At 32.0% G+C, this 10,551-nt stretch overlaps 1 long non-coding RNA gene and 1 pseudogene across 1 annotated transcript; one reads left to right on the forward strand and one right to left on the reverse strand.

The window, feature by feature from the left end:
- Window positions 1-549: 549 nt before the first annotated feature.
- LOC111202319 lies at window positions 550-4,646 on the reverse strand. The gene is made up of 2 exons (XR_002655283.2): window positions 1,127-4,646; window positions 550-728 (listed from the first exon to the last, which is right to left on the reverse strand). It is a non-coding gene; the product is annotated as an uncharacterized LOC111202319 (long non-coding RNA).
- A 1,271-nt stretch (window positions 4,647-5,917) lies between these two features.
- LOC106373558 lies at window positions 5,918-8,254 on the forward strand (annotated as a pseudogene).
- Window positions 8,255-10,551: the final 2,297 nt, after the last annotated feature.

A 10,551-nucleotide genomic window follows, 5' to 3' on the forward strand; every position in this document is an offset into this window, starting at 1 on the left:
AAATGAATAAATGGATACGATTTGTAGTATTACATAATATATACAGAATATTATAACTATGGTTTTGTTATGTGTATATATATTAAATTATAATTTTTAACGGTTATGCAATGCAAATACCAGTGATTTAAAATCAATTATTAATTATAGGTAATCTATCAAATTTTAAAATTGTAAGATAAATTTAAGTTGAAGGATTCTAAAATCTTTGCAGTATGCATTGGATTTTAAATTCAATCATTTATTCATGAGATTCCATAAACAATCATTTGAAATCAATCCAAAACATAAAAAAAAAAATTAAAATCTTTAAAAGTTGAATAACACTAGATTTAAAAAACCAGATTTAAATCATTCATTGAATAGCATTAATTTTAAAATATAATTTATAATCATCATTCGGAAAATAGGGAATTTATTTATACTCAATTAAAATACATCATTGAATAACACCACCTAAACAATACTAATGGGGACCACAAAATTTTTTTTTAAAGATTATTAGTTAAATGTTTAATATTTTGGTAGGCAATGATTTATTTTTTGAGATCCATTATCACCACACTGTCCTTTTATTAATGTATAGAGTTTTTTTTTTTTTTTGAACATTCATGTGTGTATAGAGTTAGGAACATAGCGAGCGTAAATAAAAAACGTTCTTACAAATATCATAATTATTTGCTTGATATATTTATCCTCTTATGTTTCTCATTCCTATAGTCTCCATCCTGCAATTTCCCCATATAAAAGATGTCAGCTTTTCTATGCACACATGACCCAACATAATAAAATATATGCATATTTGTATGGTTATTAAATGCAACTATTTAAGTTTGTATTTATATTTACATGTTGATGAGTAATGATTGCGTAAAAACACAAAAAAAAACATTCATGACTGTTATACATGTAGCATATATGTTGAATTTTCAAAACTGAGAGATAGAAAAATCTCTTAAAAACAATAATAACTTTTTCTCTTTCAATCGCTTAAAAACAATCATAATAGTTTAACAATAAATAATTCTGAACAATTAGACAAAGAAAAAAAAATTTTAAACATGAACTGACCAACACACAACAAAGAGGTAATCAAACTCAATAGAATAAGGGAAGAGGCCATTACTGTGATGATTGAGATGAAAGAGGTGGATGGCATTCGAGCTCACATTTGTCTCCACATGCTACTGGATCTTGAAAGAAAAATCCGCACAAGAACAAACATTTATCCATGCATGAATTTCCTTCTACTTTTCTTTCCATGGTCACAATTATTATTGATACCATCATCATCAATAAAATGCATTTCTTCATATTCATATTTATTAAACTTTTTCTTATGTGCATATATGATTAAGAAGAATGTATGAATATATAAACACATAAGGAAAATATGGTGTTAATTATGTTCAAAAAGAAATGGTCTTTAGTCTGACAAAAAAAAAGAAGATATGGTCTTTATTACTTTTATTTCTTTGACCGATTTTCTTACATAAAACGACTTTTTGCAAATGCATTATGTAACTAGTTTACCTAAATTTGGTAACATATATGAATTTAATAACAAAAGGAGATCTAAATATGAGAACTTAGCATTAATTATTTGGACCAGGGAGTTGAGAATTTGAATACATAATAAATTCAATGAAATATGAAAATTGAGTAGTTTTGTAAAATTACTGTTCTAAACTTTAAAGTCATTTAAAGTTACATTTTAACATTAAGAGATTATTTAAATAATATTTATCCTTTAAAATATTATTTTAATTATATATATATATACATATATTATTTTATAAAATATATAATAACTTAAGAATTAATCCATGTATTATTTGTATTTTCTTCTTTCAGTAATTTATTTGGTGATCAAATAAAAAGAACTGAATAGTCTATTTAAAATTCATATACTACCACAGGAGGTGATATTTTGAAAAGCTATATAAATGATTAGATCAATAAACTTGAATTTTATATCATTTTTATAAATTCTAAATATAATATGAAAATTTGATACTCTCTCAAATCCTTCCAATAAGCCAATTTTATCCATATTTCCTTTTTATTAAAAGATGAGCATTCCTACAAACTAATCTTATCCTCATGTGTTATTAACCAAAATGTCATTTCATTCGTGTCATTACAAGAATTCTTCTCGCACTTTTAACTAATAACCCTATTTTCACCGGCATAATTATATGTATTGCCATTGTTATAGACCAACGTTAGGAGACATTTGTAATCGTTAGATGCCTCAACGATTCTTTATCATGGTTATGTTTCTAAAACATGTTTACAATGTCTACATAAGCCGCACATATATAAACTAAATTATATAGTTATATAAATATATACAAAATAATTATAGTATATAGTTGATATGGTCGTACTGTGTGTCAAAAAAAATAATTATATTATGTATATAACTATATACAAAATAATTATATTATATAATGCTATGGTCGCCGCTCTTCTTCTCCGACTAGAAGCAAAAACAAAAAAAAAAAAGAAAAAAAAAAATTCTGAAACATGGCAAGGATTCACCAGCTTAGTCCAATTGCATCGTAACCTTCCCCCTCCAATAACCATAGATACTAAAAAATTTCATGTTTTTCTCCAGATGTGTAAAACGGTGACAAGCTTCTGAGAAGAATTTTTGAAAAAAACTTCGTTAAAACACTTTTCTATATGAAAAGCTTCAACTCTACTGAGTCTTCCAAAATTCTCTTGCTAAATCAAATAACTCAAGGACCAGATCTGATAAGATACTCTGCCCAAAGGCCAACCAGCCAATTTTATCAGAAGATAAAGATTGATTCTTTTCAAATTCCGGCCCCGAGAATAACCAGAGAAAAAACAATCCTTTCTCAATATCAAACGGGATTTAAAAACTAAGAACCAGAGGACAAGGTGAAGATAGATAGATAGATTATTAATCAATCCCAAATCAAAGAAAGATAGAACATGAAGATCCACTTTGAAATTGAGATTGAGACACTCCAAAATCCCCAAGGGAAGAGAAATCCGCTAACAGGAAAAACAAGATCAATCTAGAGATCGAAACGAAAGGTCCGCTAACGGAATAAAAAGATCGATCAAAGATCGATCAAAGATCGAATATAATACAAACAAAAAAGCCTCTAATTAATCTCTCCCCCCTCTGAATGATTTTTGATGGGTAAGAGGTGCAGAGAGATTTTTCTCTCTCCAGAGAGAGAGGCTTTATCCTAAAATAAATAACTCTAGGAAGTGTATTCAATTGAGAGTTTTAAGTTATTTGTGTCAAAATGACAAATTCACTGTTATTGAAACACGAATTTTAAAAACTCATTTAAAATCCAGTGTTATTGAACTTGATATTTTATAAAGTATTATGAAATCCACTGTTATTGAAAATATTTTAAGTTGTGGAGTTTTAAAGTTTTCAAGTGATTTTAGAGTGTTCGGGTGGAGTTTCTTAGTTAAAAAAATTAAAACTCAAATCTCATGGTTTTAGGTGATATTCTAAAGTGGTTTAACAAAAATCATTTTATTCTCTGCAATTCTTTAAAATTATCTAAAACTTCATTAAAAATCAAATCACCTCAAATTTTATACTGAATACACCCCTTAGGTGTTCCTACATAACATGTATTATGTGATCTTCCTACATAGCATGTATTATGTGAATGTGGATAACCCCTAGGTGTTTCTACATAACATGTATTATGTGATCTTCCTACATAGCATGTATTATGTGAATGTGGATAATGTGTCGTGTCTTTGTTTTATTACTTTTATATAGTGTCAATTTAATTATGACACATATATGAATCACATATCAATATAGATTAATATCTAGACTTTCATAATTTAATAATAACATACTCTTTTTTCGTTTTATTTGATATGTGACTCACTAAGTTAGGAGTTATATGGCGTATAAAGAACATGTCATTTGGGACTATAAGATTTATATTGTAAACGAAATCTTGACTGATTGTCCAATACGTTCAAAACAGAAATTCATTTCAAGTTGCATGCAATCCCTTAAATTAAGCACCAATACTTTTTGATTAAGAAATCATCATAAATGTTGACATAAAAATAATTAGTCAATTTAATCAATGTGATCCGCTTAAGTTTATGGTCAAATATAATGGTCAATATTGTTGTCTATTTTTTGATACATTGCATATAATGCTTTCCAAAATTTTGAATTGGAAGCGAACAAGTAGGGATTTTTAGGATTTAATTGCGTCAATGGTTTAATATATATGAACTAACTAATTTAGTTTTAAAGGTTAGAATTAGTTTGGTTTACTATATATGAACGAAAACCAATCGGATTTTTTTTTCTAAAGCGATGTTTTATGTTCAGTATTACCTTTGTGATTTTGTATTCTTTAATCGAACATCCAAAAAATATTACGAACCCAAGAAAACATTATAGTTTTACACCCTTGGGTTAAATTACCTAACTGGAAAACCAAAATAGTCATGACTTATGAAAGACAAAAAAAAGACTCACTGAATTTGTGGAACTCAGTTTGTTCGTCAAGGGCTTTATCATGAGTAATAATTTGTATAAAACGTTAAATTACATGAGGTCCATATGCAATAATAGTCCATATTTTTCTTTGTCAAAAAAAAAATAATAGTCCATATTTTTATTTTCTGACGCAAATGACCCACTTCTTTGGAAAATTATTATTTTTCAGATTAATTTTTTTCAACCACAATTCTTAAGAACTCGGAGAAACAGTTTAAAAATGTACAAAACTATAATAGCACCATTAGTGATGAGGTACTCTTAAGGGTACCTAGCCAAATTAAATATTATTATGTTTATAAATATATCATTATCTATATAACTTTATGACAAAATAAAAAATTAAAGCAATTATAGTGACATGTAGACAAAAGAGTCTCTGCATATTTGTTGGAGTACCTCAAATACCATATGTTTTTTCTCATTTCACATTCTCTCTCTTCACTATTCAGTTTATTTCATTTTTATATTTATTACAAGTAGCTTTAGAAACCATCAATGCAGGTGCTCTAAAATATTAATTTATTAAGAAGCCTATCGCTGTTAATTTAATTATTTTTGTTTAAATCGGATAGTCCAGTTTATCAGAAAGCTCAAATTGTTTGTTTTTCATTGATCCGTATATCAAATGTTTTGGCATTGTGGTATATAACATGTATTAATTTTCAGTATGACTTTTTACCTCTTTAATACCTACTAACTGAAATTTATAATCGCTTTTAGTTTATTCACTCCGCGCAAGGCGCGTGTCAACACCTAGTTGTTATAAGTAAGAAGAGAAGGAAATGAATTAGTGTGTCTAATTCCATTGATAATGAACCATATACATATATATATAATAGCTTTGAGACAAAGTCTAACAAGGAGAATAAATAAAACTTGGAGAACAAGCATATCTATGACTTTCCATAAAGGACATCACCACAATATTCATAACACTTTTCTTTAAGGGTGTCTATCATTTGTGTGTTCTTTGTTGCCTCGTTAAAACCTTGTTACGAAAAAACTCAGGGTATGAATGGTGACCGCTAAGAAGGAATGGAATGAGAGGGAACACTGCATTCCTATTCACTCCTTTTTTTTTTCACCATTCACAAGTAACATTTGATATATAAGGAACACATACAATTCCTCTTCATTCCTCTTTATTTAGGGAATAATAGAAGAAAAATATTCCCTATCAATATTGGCAAGGAACAAAATGGAAAATAAAAAAAATGGCAAATCTCTATTAACGTGAGTTGAACTATACAGAAAATTAACATTTTCTTTGAGCCGGCCCTGGTTACAGCGTGTTCCTTATGACTAATATTATGTCCATTCATTGTTGTATTACTATGAAACATGTGAATTAATTATAAGAATACATATATACTTTAGTATCTGTGGAAGGATAAGAATTGTGAAGTTATGCTTGAACTCGTCATTGCGGAGCTAAAAGCTGATGACTACCGTAGTAGAATGCCAGATGTGGCAGCAAGAAAAAGAATTGAAAAAAAATACTTCGAGCTGATAGGTGAAAAGATCTCTTGGGAAACTAGCAAAATTGGTTACTTGCGTAAACTTTGGAATATTCACGGTCAATTGGTAAAACGCACCGGTGTTGTTGTTGATCCATCTTCTGGACAAATAGATATGGTGGAAACTTGGTGGAGTGATCGGATTGCGGTAATTCTCTACTGTATATCATATATAATTACTTTATTTTAAATATATTAGTTTTATACTAATTTTTATTATTCACAGGAATATGGAGGAACTAAAGGAAGACTAGTTCATGTTTTGCAAAAGAAGCCTTTGCCATTTAAAGATTTGTTGGATCAAATTTTTGGTGAACATGATGTTGATCCAGATGAACGTTATTCACCACATATGCTTGGCCTACAACTCCAGCAAGTTCAACCTACTTTAGATGTTGATGGCATAACAATGGTGGACCAACTGCAAGAAACTCAAACTGCTGAACCAATAGTGGATCTTACTAGTGATCAAGGATGCAACCGATCAATCCGAAGCATGTCGTCACGTCGTCTTGCAAGAAGAAAAACTAGTTTTGAAACACAGGTGGAGAGTGGATTTCAGCGTGTCGTAGATACTCGGCAAGAATTTTGAGAAGAACTACGATCAAGAAAAAATCAAAAGATAACATATGGTGATGCAACATCAGTTCTAGAAAAGCTACCAATAGAACAGCTTGGGGTATTTTGGTGGGCAGCAAATAAATTGTTAAAGAATGATGCTGATATACGTGAAGCCTTTGTGAAATTGGAGAATGAAGAAATTAAGATCAAATATATGGAGAGTTTACTTGGCACAGACAGACATGGGAGTCCATGCAATCAGGTTGATTTGTTGACGACAAGTCAAAACCATTTTCAGAGTGTTGGAATGGGTGGAAGTACTGCAATAGGAGCTAATACTGGAGGTGGTTACATGAGTTTTCTTGGTGTGCACTCCACTGCATTGGAAGAGCCACGTAGAGAACCAACAAGTTTTGTCAATTTACTTAATGAAAGCAATGATGATGGCCTCGTCTAAGCTTTCTAGAAATACTTTATTATATAAGTTTTGACTTTAAGAATTTGGTTTTGGTGTTTACAGATATTCTTTTTAGTGCTTTGAAGCTTTATTGCAGGTTTTCTTTTTATACAGATAATAATTTATTTATGAGCACTTGAGTTTATTTTCTTTATCTCTAAATAATAATATCTATGTAAATATTTGCAGGAACTTCGTATCCTAGAATTACGTTCACGTGGAATTCAAAACTTAAATGAAGATGAGTTGATGGAGCTAATATTATTGGAAGAAGAAGAGTTTCTCCAAAGGTACATGCATCCTATATTAGAGTACTACAAGACAAACTTTTTTAAAGAACCAATGAACAAAGATTGGGGAAATGGTTGGAAGTTGATACGGGGCCAAATCTACCATAACGAAGTTTCATGTCGTACTCTTATCCGCATGAGTTCAGAAGCCTTTATTCGTTTATGCGAAGTTCTTCAAACGGAGTATGGATTACAAGAGTCAAATAATATCAAATTGGATGAGAGCGTTGCAATTTTCTTGATTTTGTGTGGCCAAAACGACACTCAACGTGACATTGGTTTAAGATTTGGTCATGCGCAAGAGACTATATGCAGAAAATTTCACTATGTTCTTGGAGCAGTGGTACAATTGGCAGTTGACTATCTACGACCAAGAACAACTCGTGAGTTTGAAGCAATATCGAATAGCTTACATGGAGACAAGCGGTATCGCCTTATTTTAATGGTTTTGTCGGGGCTCTTGATGGAACACATGTACCAGTAATGGTGACTCCAGGTCGAGATGTATTACGTTTTGTGAACCGGAAGGGAACAGCAAGCCTTAATGTTTTGGGAATTTGTGATCATGATATGTTATTTACATATTGCTACGTTGGAATGGCAGGATCAACACATGACTCTAGAGTGCTGGACACCGCTATGCGAGAGGATCCAATGTTTCCCCATCCTCCAAAAGGAAAATATTATCTTGTAGATTCTGGTTATGCAAATAGGCGTGGTTATCTAGCTCCATATCGAAAAGAAAGAATAGAAGGTACGCGATATCATCTCCAAGATTTTTTTAATAATGAACCTCCAAAAAACAGCAAGGAAATGTTTAACAGATGGCATGCGTCACTACGTTCAGTTATTGAACGTACATTCGGTGTTTGGAAACAAAAATGGAGGGTTTTAAATGAATTTCCAAAGTATGATATCTCAACGCAAAGAAAGGTTATATTTGCAACAATGGGGCTCCACAACTTTATTCGTTGGAACAAAATTAAAGATATTGACTTCGAAGAATTTGATGTGGGGGGGGGGGGGGGGGGGGGGGGGGGACTATGAAGATTGTGCGAGATCATATCGCTGAACAAATCTGGACTGATAAAAGACATGCTTCTCGTCGACTATAGGTTTGTATCTTTATAAATACAAGTTTGCAAATAATTCTAGATACATGCAATGTAATAGGCATTACATTATAGTTTTTTCTTGTGAAAAATAAAACACATGTTTGCTGTGCACGTGAAAGATACATGTGAAGGAAGAGACACCAAAACCTATGGACAAGAAAGTTTATTTATATTTAAAATATTTTTAAACAATAGTTTTTAAATTACTTCAATTAAAAATACTTATTCCTTTTAGTGGTTACCATTCATTGCAATATTTTGTTTCATTCCTTCTCTGCATTTATTCCTTTTAATTTGTTCCTATTCATTCCTTTTGATTTCTTTTCCCTATTGTTCCACTTGTTCCCGAAAAGGTCACCAGTCGGACCCTCAGTGGAACAAAAACCATGATGATGAAAAAGAGTATAACCACACACTATCATATATCTTTCCCTGGAATCAATATCTTCAAGATATGCATTCCGGTCAAATAAATCTCTTTTAAAGATGAGTACAGCAGGATATCACTACTAGAAAAAATGCATTTCTCGACTACATAATCGGTAGCTAATCAGTCAAAAACTTACGTTTTGCGACTGGTGAACGTAGTCGCAAATCATCATGTCGCAAAAATTAATAGTCGTAAATCAGTCATAATTGATTGAAATACGAGTACCACCAAAAATTACCAGCCAGCCGACTCCATTAAAACCAGAGACAGCAATTGTGCCCATTTACACCACTCAACAACCTCGTACGGAGGTTTGCGATGTTATTCATGCGTTGAAGCTGGTCACCTCCAATCTACTTGTCCCCAAGGAATTGTCGTGGATTACTTTTTTGAAGAAGGACCAGATGATCAAGACCCCATCTATGGTGAAGAGCCAGCTGGCGATGAAAAAGAGCTTTATCCCGATATGGGTCATCTCCTCGTTGTACGCTGCTCGTGTCTTACTCCAAATGCTGCAACTCAATTTCCACAACGTAACAATCTTTTTCAATCTTGATACACGATTAACTGAAAATTTGGCTCTTTCGTGATCGATTCAAGTAGCTGCGAGAACATCATCGCTGCAGATGCTGTTACTAAATTCCAACTAAAGGATGAGCCACACCGATCCCTTACAAAATCGCATGGCTCCAACAAAATCATGACCTCTTCGTAACCCGACGTGCATTAGTAGCCTTCTCTGTCGGCCAAACATGGATGCTTGTCACTTTCTCCTTGGATGGCTATGGGAGTTTGATAGACGCGTCATTCATGCCGGTTTCCTCAACATTTACATATTACCTTTGCAAATCGCAAACACATCTTGAAACCTTCTCCACTAGACGCAACCATCAACTCAACAAATCCATTGTTATTTTTCCAAAAGACACCATTTATTTCTGCCATGCATGACGTTGGCATGGTATTGATTCTAATTACCAAACAGATGGCTTGTTTCAACAAGGACAAATCCCGGCAGCATTCAACATTGCATTGACTTTCTACTAGATAAAGTGCTACCTAATCTTCCCATTACCATAGGAGGCCAAGTGAACAAGAAGAATTATGCAGGCAAGTGGAGGACCTCGTCGCTAAGGGTTTCCAGAGAGCTTATCTCCTTGTGCGGTACCTGCCTTGATCATTCCTAAGAAGGACAGTTTGTGGAGAATGTGCGTGGACAGTAGAGTGATTAACAAGATTACTGTTTGTTACCGCTTCTGATTCCTCGTCTTGATGATTTGCTCAATCAAATTGGAACGTATCTCAAAACTTGATCTCAAAAGTGGATACCCCCTTTTTGTGTCTGGGAAAGGGGATCAAAATGGGTTTGGTTATCTTTTTGTTTTAGTTTTATTTTTTCATCAAGCAAAAGAAATGGGTATTTCTGTAGAACCAATTTAAAGACATGTAAATTAGTATAATTATAATTATAATTATTGAGAGCATTCACCACTTCAAGAACGAGATAATGTATGGGGTTTCCTCTTTTTGTCAACTAATCTCCCATTAACTCGTGTAGGAAAATGAAATATGATAGCGTATAATACATTTGTCATGCGTACCTATATATACTTTTGTTTCTATTAAGTCAAGGAAGTGAAAATAGTT

This window comes from Brassica napus, chromosome C1 (assembly GCF_020379485.1).
Source record: "Brassica napus cultivar Da-Ae chromosome C1, Da-Ae, whole genome shotgun sequence".
NCBI classification, from domain to species: domain Eukaryota; kingdom Viridiplantae; phylum Streptophyta; class Magnoliopsida; order Brassicales; family Brassicaceae; genus Brassica; species Brassica napus.